Source organism: Myotis daubentonii, chromosome 3, assembly GCF_963259705.1.
Source record: "Myotis daubentonii chromosome 3, mMyoDau2.1, whole genome shotgun sequence".
In the NCBI taxonomy this organism is placed as follows: domain Eukaryota; kingdom Metazoa; phylum Chordata; class Mammalia; order Chiroptera; family Vespertilionidae; genus Myotis; species Myotis daubentonii.
The window spans coordinates 75,018,561-75,028,487 of record NC_081842.1 but is presented as its reverse complement, the minus strand read 5'-3'; positions in this window follow the sequence as shown (position 1 = coordinate 75,028,487).

Sequence of the window (9,927 nt, the reverse complement as noted above, 5' to 3'; positions counted from 1 at the left end):
GGTAATATGGACATTTGAACACTATCCTTCTAATCCATTAATTTGATAAATCCTTCCTTTTTTTGTATCTTTTTCGATGTCTTTCATCAGTGTTTTATAGTTTTCTGAGTACAGGTCTTTTACCTCCTAGTGAAATTATTAGGTATTTTATTTTATTTTTTTGATGTAATAGTAAATGGGATTGTTTTCTTAATTTCAATTACAGATAGTTCATTATTAGTATAGAAAGTGCAATAGATTTCTGAATATTAGTCTTTTATCCTGCAACTTTACTGAATTCATTTATTCTTACAGTTTTTTGGTGGAATCTTGAGGGTTTTCTATATAGTATTATGTCATCTGAAAATCATGACAAGTTTTACTTCTTGCTTTCCAATGTGGATGTATTTTCTTTTTTTGTCTGATTGCTGTGGCTAAGATTTCAAATACTCTTTTGAATATAAGTGGAGAGAGTCTTATTCCTAATTTTAGAGATAAAGCTTTCACTATTGTGTATGATATTAGCTGTGTATTTGTCATATACAGCCTTTTTTTATGTTGAAGTGTGTGCCCTCCATCCCCAGTTTGCTGAGATTTTTTTAATCATAAATGGATATTGGATTTTGTCAATGTTTTTTTTTTGTATGTATTGAAATTATCATATGATTTTTATCCTTCATTTTGTTTACATGGTATATTATATTGATTCATTTGCAGATATTGAACCAACCTTGCATCTCAGAACTAAATCCCACTTAATCATGGTAGTATGATTTTTAATGTCATACACCATGACATTTTTAAAAACTGCTGAATTTGGCTTACTCCTTTTGCTGGATTTGGCTTACTACTATTTTATTGAAGATTTATATATCTATGTTCATCGGAGATATTGGCTTGTGATTTCCTTTTTATAGTGTCTTTATTCTTTTAATCTTTTGTAGAATTTACCCATGAATCCGTCTGATCCAGGACTTTGTTTGATGGGAGTTTTTGATTACTGATTTAATTTTATCACTGGTATTTGTACTCTTCAGATTTTATATTTTTTCTTGTTCAGTCTTAGAAGCTTTGTTGGTATATAATTGTTTGTAGCATTTTCTTGTAATCCTTTGTATTTCCATGGTGCTGGTTGTCACTTATCCTCTTTTATTATTTTATTTTATTTTTTAGGGCTCTTCCTCATATTTCTTGATGAGCCTGGCTAAAGGTTTATCAAATTGTTTTTTTTTTAATCTTTTCAAATAAGTGTCTCTTAGTTTTCATTGATCTTTTCTGGGCTTTTTTGTTTGTTTGTTTTTGTTCTTTTTACTGGTAGTCTCTCTCACTATTTTGGCTCTAATTTTTATTATATCCTTCCTTCTACTTACTTTGGACTTTACTTATATTTATCTTTCTAATTCTTTTAGGTGTAAGATGAGATTGTTTATTTGAGATTTTTTTCTGTTTATTGAAGTAGGCCTATTTATATTGCTGTGAATTTCCCTCTTAAATCTGCTTTTGCTGTGTCATAAAGATTTTTGGTCATTGTGTTTCTATTTCATTTGTCTAAAAATATTTTTTTGATTTCCTCTTAGACTTCTTTGTAAACACACTAATTGTTTAGTAGCATGTTTTTTAGCCTCCATGTATTCATATTTTCCCATTTTTCTTCTTGTTATTGATTTCTAGTTTTATAACATTGTGATTGGAGAAGATGCTTGATATGATTTTAATCTTCTTAAATGTACTAAGGCTTGTTTTGTGGCCTACCATGTGATCTGTCCTGGAAAATATTCTATATACACTTAAAAATAATGCATTTTCTGTGTTTTGGGTTTTTTTTTTGGGGGGGGGGTGAAATATTCTTTAATATCTATTAAGTCCATCTACTCTAATGTGTCATTTAAGGCCACTGTTCCTTGTTGATTTCTGTCTGAATGATTTGTCTATTGATGTAAATGGGTTATTAAAGTTTCCTACTTTTATTGTACTACTGTTGACCTCTCTTTATTTCTATTAATATTTACTTTATGTATTTAGGTGATCCGCCATCTCATGCATAGATATTTACAAGAATTATATCCTCTTGATGGATTGATCCCTTTATCATCACAAAATGCCCCTTTGTCTCTTGTTACAGTTTTTGTTTTAAAGTATATTTTGTCTGATATAAGTATAGCTACCCTATTTTGTTTGTTTCCATTAGCTTGAAATATCTTTTTCCAATCCATAACATTCAGTCTGTGTGTGTCTTTTGATCTCAAGTGAGTCTCTTGTAGGCAACATAATGTGTTTTTATTAAGCCACCTGTCTTTTGATTGGTGCATTTAGCCCATTTACATTTAAAGTAATTATCGATAAACTAGGGTCCCCGTGCACAATTTTGTGTACCTTGAAAGGAACTGTGGGCCACGAGGCTACCGTGGGCACAGGGGCAGGTCTCATCCCATCATCTGTGCCCCTGCCCAGCCCCTCCCGCCATGGCCCCTGGTCCCCTGTTTGCTGGCAGCCCCATTCCCGCTGCTACTCCCACATGCTGACAACGCCAGCCCCACTTGCACCCAACGACAGCATGGAGTGATTGGGGCCAACGCTCTCAGCAGTGCAAGCTGCAGCTGATGCCCTGATCACCCCAGAGGAGCAGGGGAGGTGGAGGAGCCCTCAGGGGCAATCAGGCCGGCAGCCACTGCTCACACCCACTGACTGTGCTGAGCAATCGGGACGGGCACTGGGCACCAGCAGTGGGTGCAAGTAGCGGTTCTGGTGCCGGCTGTGGGTGCAAGTGGGGCTGGCGCTGGCAGTGGGTGCGAGCGCTGGGCAGGACCACAGTTCATGGGAGTAAATAATTTTCAGTAACCACCAGAGGCTCTCCCCAATGACAGCGACTGGCCCCCTGCCTTGATCTGGTACCTCCGATAACCTGCTCCACCATCCTGCCGTGGCCGACACCTGCCATGTTCTACGCACTGCCACCTGCTGCCAATGCCCACCATGTTCCGCATGCGCGCTCCCTGGTGGTCAGCACACATCATAGCAACCGGTTGTTTGGTTGTTCAGTTGTTCCACTGTTCAATCTATTTGCATATTAGCCTTTTATTTTATAGGATATTTAGTTATTGCCATTTTACTTATTTTTTCTTGTTATTTTCTGTTCCTTCTTGCTTTTTTCTGTTGTACATTGATAACTTTCTAGAGGTGTTTGTTTAGATTCCTTTCCTCTCTTTATCTTTTTGTGTATCTATTATAAGATTTTGGTTTGTGATTACTAAGAGATTCATATAAACTAAGCTATGTTTATAGAAGACTATTTTAAATTTATAATAACTTAAGTTCAAACATTCTAAGAACAATACAATTTTTACTCATCTCCCATTGTAATCATTTTTTATATCCTGTGTCTATCTCTTAATACTATATTTACACATGCTCTTAATACTTTTTCATCTAACCTTCATGCTAGCTTTATATTGTTTGATCCATTACTTATAATAAGTGTTTGCCTTTATTGTGTGATATTTTCCCCCCCTATGTTTCTTATTTTTAGTTTTGACCTTTTCTTTTCCACTTAAAGAATTCCCTTTAACAGCTCTTGCAATACCAATTTAATCTTGATGAACTCCTTCAGCTTTTGCTTGTCTGGGAAAATCTTTATATCTCCTTCAATTCTGAATGATAACCTTGTGAGATGGAATAATCTTGAATGTGGGCTTTTCCCTTTTATCATTTTCAATATATGGTGCCATTCCTTTCTGGCCTGCAAAGTTCTGTTGAAAAATCAGCTGATAGTTTTATGGGGCATCCCATTGTATGTAACTAACTTCTTTCTTCTGCCAATTAAGATTATCTCTTTAACTTTTGCTATTTGTGACTAGAGGCCTGGTGCATGAAACTCGTGCATGGGTAGGGTCCCTAGGCCTGGCCGGCGATCAGGGCCGATCTGTGGGGTGCCTGGCAGGGCGACCAGGGGTGCCCCTACTGGCACACACTTTGGCTGGCCTGGGGCCTTTGGGCTGGGGGCAGCTCCTGCATTGACCATCTGCCCCCTGGTGGTCAGTGCATGTCATAGTGACCAGTCATTCCACCGGTCGTTCTGCTATTTGGTCGATTTGCATATTAGGCTTTTATTATATAGGATGTGTCTTGGTGTGGTCTTCTTTAAATTCATCTAGTTTGGGACTCTGCTTTCTAGACTTGTAGGTCTATTTCCTTTGCCAGGGTGGGCAAGTTTTCAGGATTTTTGTTGTTTGTTTGTTTTATAGCTCTGTCTCTCTTCTCCTTTTGAGATACCTATGATGCATATGCTGGCACTCTTGATGTCCCAAAGGTCTCATAAACATCCTCATTTTAAATTTATTTTTTGCTGTTCTGATTGCGTGATTTCTACTAGCTTGTCTTCTAGTTCAGCGATTCACTCTTCTGCATCGTGTAATCTAATTTGATTCCCTCTAGTGTATTTTTAATTTCAGTTATTATATTCTACAGTTCTGATTGTTTCTTTTTTATATTACCTGTCTCTTTGTTGAAGTTCTCACTGAGCCATCTGTTTTTCTCCCAAGTTTGTTGAGCATGTTTACAACTATAGTTTTAAACTCTGTATCTGGTGGATTGCTTATCTCCATTTCATTTAGTTATTTTTTTTAGAGTTTTGTCCTCTTCTTTAATTTGGAACATATTTCTCTGTCTTCTAATTTTTTCTATCTTTCTGTGTTTGTTTCTATGTATTTGGTAGATCCTCTACATCTCCTAGTCTTCAAAGAGTTGGCTTACGTTGAAAGTGTCCTGCGGAGCCCAGTGGAAGAGTCCTCCCTGGTCACCAGAGCTAGGTGCTCCATGGGTGTCCCATATGGGTTGCACATGTCCTCTTATTGTATAGTTGAGCTGTGATTGCCACAGGCATGTCAGGGGTGACCTCAAGTTGATTGTTTGTGAGGACTGGCCCTGACTGCAGTGGACCAGCTATTATGTGAGGGCTGGCCCAACAGTGCAGGAATCACTTTAGCAGGGCTCTGGTACCAGCTGGGTCATCAGTTGTGTGAGACTTGGGACCATTAGGTGGGAGATATGATGTAAGCAAAGTCTGCCTGCCATTTGAGCTGGGCTTATGGTCACTTGGTGGGTGCTACACAGCCGTTACTTGTGCCAGGCATGGGGCCACTTGTTAGGAGCTTCATTATGAACTGAGGCTAGTGTTGAGTGTGCTGGGTGTGGGAACTACAGTGTGAGCCAAGTCTGGTTGCTGCTTGTGCCAAGCCTGAGTGTGAGACTTCAGTTTTAGCTGAGGCTGGCCTCCACTTGTGTTGAATCCAACCAAGGTTATCAGGGAGGTCTCTGCAGCCAAGATATCCTTCTTTATTAATCACTATACCATCGATGTGGGACCTGCTCTAACCACATCTCCATTCTCCTACCCATCCTGACATGGCTTCTTTATATCCTTAGTTATAGGAATTCTAAATGGTCTTCAGTGGTTCTCAGTGATGGCTGCTTTATAATTGCCATTTTGATGGTTCATGGGAGGTAGTGAGTTCAGGATTTACCTCCTTCCCTATTTTGGCTAGAGCCTGTATTTTAACCACTATTACATTGCTATAGGAATCTGTTGAGTAGTAGTCTTTTGAATAGACATGCTGTTTATGAAGAATTAAGTATTCTTCTCACTTCTCAAATTGCTAAAAAAACTGGTTTGAGTTTTACCAAAATATTTGTATAACTCTTAGCTTTTTTTTTTTTTAAATATATTTTTATTGACTTCAGAGAAAAAGGGAGAGGGATAGAAACATCAATGATGAAAGAGAATCATTGATAGGCTGCCTCCTGCACACCCCCTACTGGGGATTGAGCCCATAACCCAGGCATGTACCTTTGACCAGAATCAAACCCGGGACCCTTCAGTCCATAGGCCAATGTTCTATTCACTGAGCCAAACTGGCTAGGGCTATCTCCTAGCTTTTACTTTGTGAATCTGATTTTTTTTATTAAATAACTAGAGGCCTGGTGCGCAAAAATTTGTGCACTCGGGGGGGGGGGGTCCCTCAGCCCAGCCTGCACCCATTTGCAGTCTAGGACCCCTTGGGGGATGTCTACCTGTTGAGTTAGGCCCACTCCCGGGATCAGGCCTAAGCTTGCAGTCAGACATCCTTCTGGAAGCCAGGGAGCCCTCGGGGGATGTCCGACTAAAGGCTTAGGCCCATAAGGGATTGGGCCTAAACCATTAGTTGGACATTCTTAGTGCTGCCACGGAGGTGGGAGAGGCTCCTGCCACCACCTCCGCGCTGGCCAGCCATGAGCCAGCTTCTGGCTGAGTGGCACTCCCCATATGGAAGTGCACTGACCACCAGGGGGCAGCTCCTGCATTGAGTGTCTGCCCCCTGGTGGCCATTGCATATCATAGCAACCAGCCATTCTGCTGTTCAGTCAATGTGCATATTAGCCTTTTATTATTATTACTAGGGGCCTGGTGCACGAAATTCGTGCACTGGGTGTGTGGGAGGGGGTGTCCCTCAGCCCAGCCTGCCCCCTCTCACATACTGGGAGCCCTCAGGCGTTGACCCCCATCACCCTCCAATCGCAGGATCAGCCCCTTGCCCAGGCCTGACGCCTCTAGCCTAGGTGTCCGGCCCGGGCAGCGGGGACCCACAGCTGCAGCGGCCCTGCGATCGTGGGCTTCGCTTTAGGCCCAGGCAAGGGACCCCTAGCTCCTGGGACTGCCAGCTTGGACCGTGCCCAGCTCCCATCGCTGGCTCCACCCCTACTTCCTGCTATCGCTGGTCAGGGTGGAAAAGGCACCTGATTCTCCGATCATGGCTGGGGGGCAGGGCAAAGGCGGCCCCAGGGCCGCCTTTGCCCTGCCCCCCAGCTCTTAGTTCCCCCCTGGGTTTCCGATCACTGTCAGTGGCAGGGGGCTTCTTCCTGCTTTCCCTTTCGCCTCCCTGCATTGTGCCTACATATGCAAATTAACCACCATCTTGTTGACAGTTAACTGCCAATCTTAGTTGGCAGTTAACTGCCAATCTTAGTTGGTGGTTAATTTGCATATAGCCCTGATTAGCCAATGAAAAGGGTATCATCGTACGCCAATTACCATTTTTCTCTTTTATTAGTGTTGATATAAGATGTCCCTATTACCCCCCTTTTTCCCCCCTCTACCCAGCTCTTGCCCCCCACTTCTCTCTGGCCATCACCATACTGTTGTCTGTGTCCATGGGTTGTGCATATATTTTCTTTGGCTAATCCCTTCTTTAAATTCACTTCTTTAAATTTTTATTTTCAGGTAAGTGCTTATAACTGCACTATTATATATTTTCTATTATATCATTTAGAATTAAGATATTTTTTAATTGAGCCCCTGTAAATTTTAGCACAATTTAATAAATTATGCTAGAAGCAATTAGATTTTTCATGTAATGCATACACATTTCAATTAATATTTTATTTTTATTTTTTTAATATTTTAATTTGAAATAATCTCATACATGTAAAAAAAAAACTATAAAATACTACAGCATATTATATGTACCCTTCACCCAATTTCTTAGGTGTTAATAATTTAAACATAACCATTATACAACTAACAGAATTTGGAATATATTTTTCTTATAATCTCTTTAATGTTACTTAATCCATTTACTTTGTTTTTGTTAATCTTCACCCAAGGATATTTTTCCATTGAATTTTAGAGAGAGTGAAGGGAAAGGGAGAGACACATTGATTGGTTGCCTCCTGCACATGCTCTGATAGGGACTGGGGATCAAGCCAGCAACTGAGGTACATGCCCTTAACTGGAATCGAACCTGGGACCCTTCAGTTCATGGGCTAATGCTCTGAGCAAAACAGGCTGCAGCTTAATTCATTTACTTTTAATCTATATGTGTCTTTATATTTAAAGTGGGTTTTGTTTTTGATCACCCTCATAATCTATCTTTTAATTGGTGCATTTATGCCACTGACTTTCAGAGTGCTTACTTAGAGAGTTACTGCCATATCAGGCGGTTTCTGGGGCTTCTGGCGCCAGCCTTTGGCCCCCGGGACCGGATCCAATCATGGGGGCGACAGGCAGGCTGGTGGCTTCTAGGGCTTCTGGGGCCGGCCTGCGGCCCCCGGGACCAGATCTGATCACAGGGGTGGCAGGCAGGTGGCTTCTGGGGTCGCACATGGGGGCCCGGAAGGCGGCTTGCGCTGGCAGCTTGCATTGGCTGTCCTGCCCTGCCTGCAGTATGCAAACTAGCCGCCATCTTTGTTGGCGATTAATTTGCATATCGCTGATTAGCCAATGGGAGGCATAGCGAAGGTATGGTCAATTACCATGTTTGTCTATTATTAGATAGGATTTTTGCTACCAATCCAAATAGTGACAACAAAATTAAGGCATCTACTATAATCAATTAGTGAGTGGGCTTATTGATCTTCTAGGCCATGGGTAAAGAAAGCAGGTTCACAAATGCTATTCCACACAGGTAACTCGAGATTGTTTCCACTACTTGCTCTTTACCATAAATGTGCAATTTTCATTTACTTGAAACACTTTATTGTGTACTATGTGCTGGGCTCACTATTAGGAGTATGGGACAAACATAAATTAGACTTGCTTTTTCTACTATAGAATTTCAGTGTAGTTGGACCATCTATGGAATGAAGTCATTGCAAAATCACACGTGAAGTGTTATGAGATTGGTGCTGTGAAACATAAAAGATGCCGTGCTCATCTCAACATGTGGGGCAAGATAAGGAAATGCTTCACAGAGCCAGTGATTGAGCTGGTTTAAAAAAAAAAAAAAAAAAAGTTGACCTGCCTGGAAAAGGGGAAGGGTCAGAAGTAGTAACATGTACAAAGACAAGAGCACATCTGGGCAGTTGCAAGCTCATAAGTGAAGAGGGGCTAGGCTGGGAAGTAAGTATAAAGAGGAATGCAGAGAAGGAATCCCTACAGTAGAAAGCCATTAAGTGTTTTAGGTCGAGAAGTAACATTGGATTTGAATTTCAGAAACTTCATTCTGCCTTTCATTAGAGCAATAGAGGTCAGTTAGAGACTATTTAATATTTTAGGGAGTCATAATTCAGATCCAAAAGATGGTATTGGTAGTCAGGATGAAAAAGAAGCAAAAACAGATAATTAAGAATATTTCCCAGGTTTGCCTTGAAAACAAACAAAAGATACATAAAGAAGAGGCATAAAAATTAAATCTTTAGCCTGTTTCCTGATTATCATTAACATGGCACACTCTAATTCCTCTGGTGTTTTCATGGTAATGTCATCTCTGACTTCTAGCAAGTAATTCCTGATCCCATGGTTCCTTGGATTGTAGAGTGGTCTACACCAGCCGTTGCTAACCGGTGGCCCATGGACCACTGGTGGTCTGTGAGGTCTGAAAGGTTGGTGTCCACTGGTCTACACTGTTCTTCCCCTTCCCCTACATATACCTTCTCCAGGCTCTTCTGGGTTCCTCAGACCCCACTGCTTCCTGCTTTTGCCTAAATAACAGTATTTTTATTGTGTGTGATATTCCCAGTTGAAAAGCTTTACTTTTGGAGTTTTTTCATAACCACCACAAAAACCTAGCTCCTCTTTTAGGCTGACAAAATGCTATTCAGCCTTATCATTTGCCAAACTTTCCAAAAGGGATTATCACACCCTGCTTTCATCCCTGTCCTAGATGAGGCATGATGGTAATTGAAAGGATTAAATGTTTTAATACTAAGTTCCATATATATAGTAAAGGCTTGGTAAAAGTTCTTAAGCACTTATGGTAAGCTCAGAATTCCATTACAATGTGATAAATTATGTATGGTATTTATTATATTGGAACTAGAGGCTCAGTGCACGAATTCGTGCCCCAGTGGGGTCCCTCGGCCTGGCCTGCAGGATTGGGCCAAAACCAGCTCTCTGACATCCCCCGAGGGGGTCCTGGATTGTGAGAGAGCACAGGCCAGGTCGAGGGACCCCACCTGTGAATGATCAGGGCTGGGAAG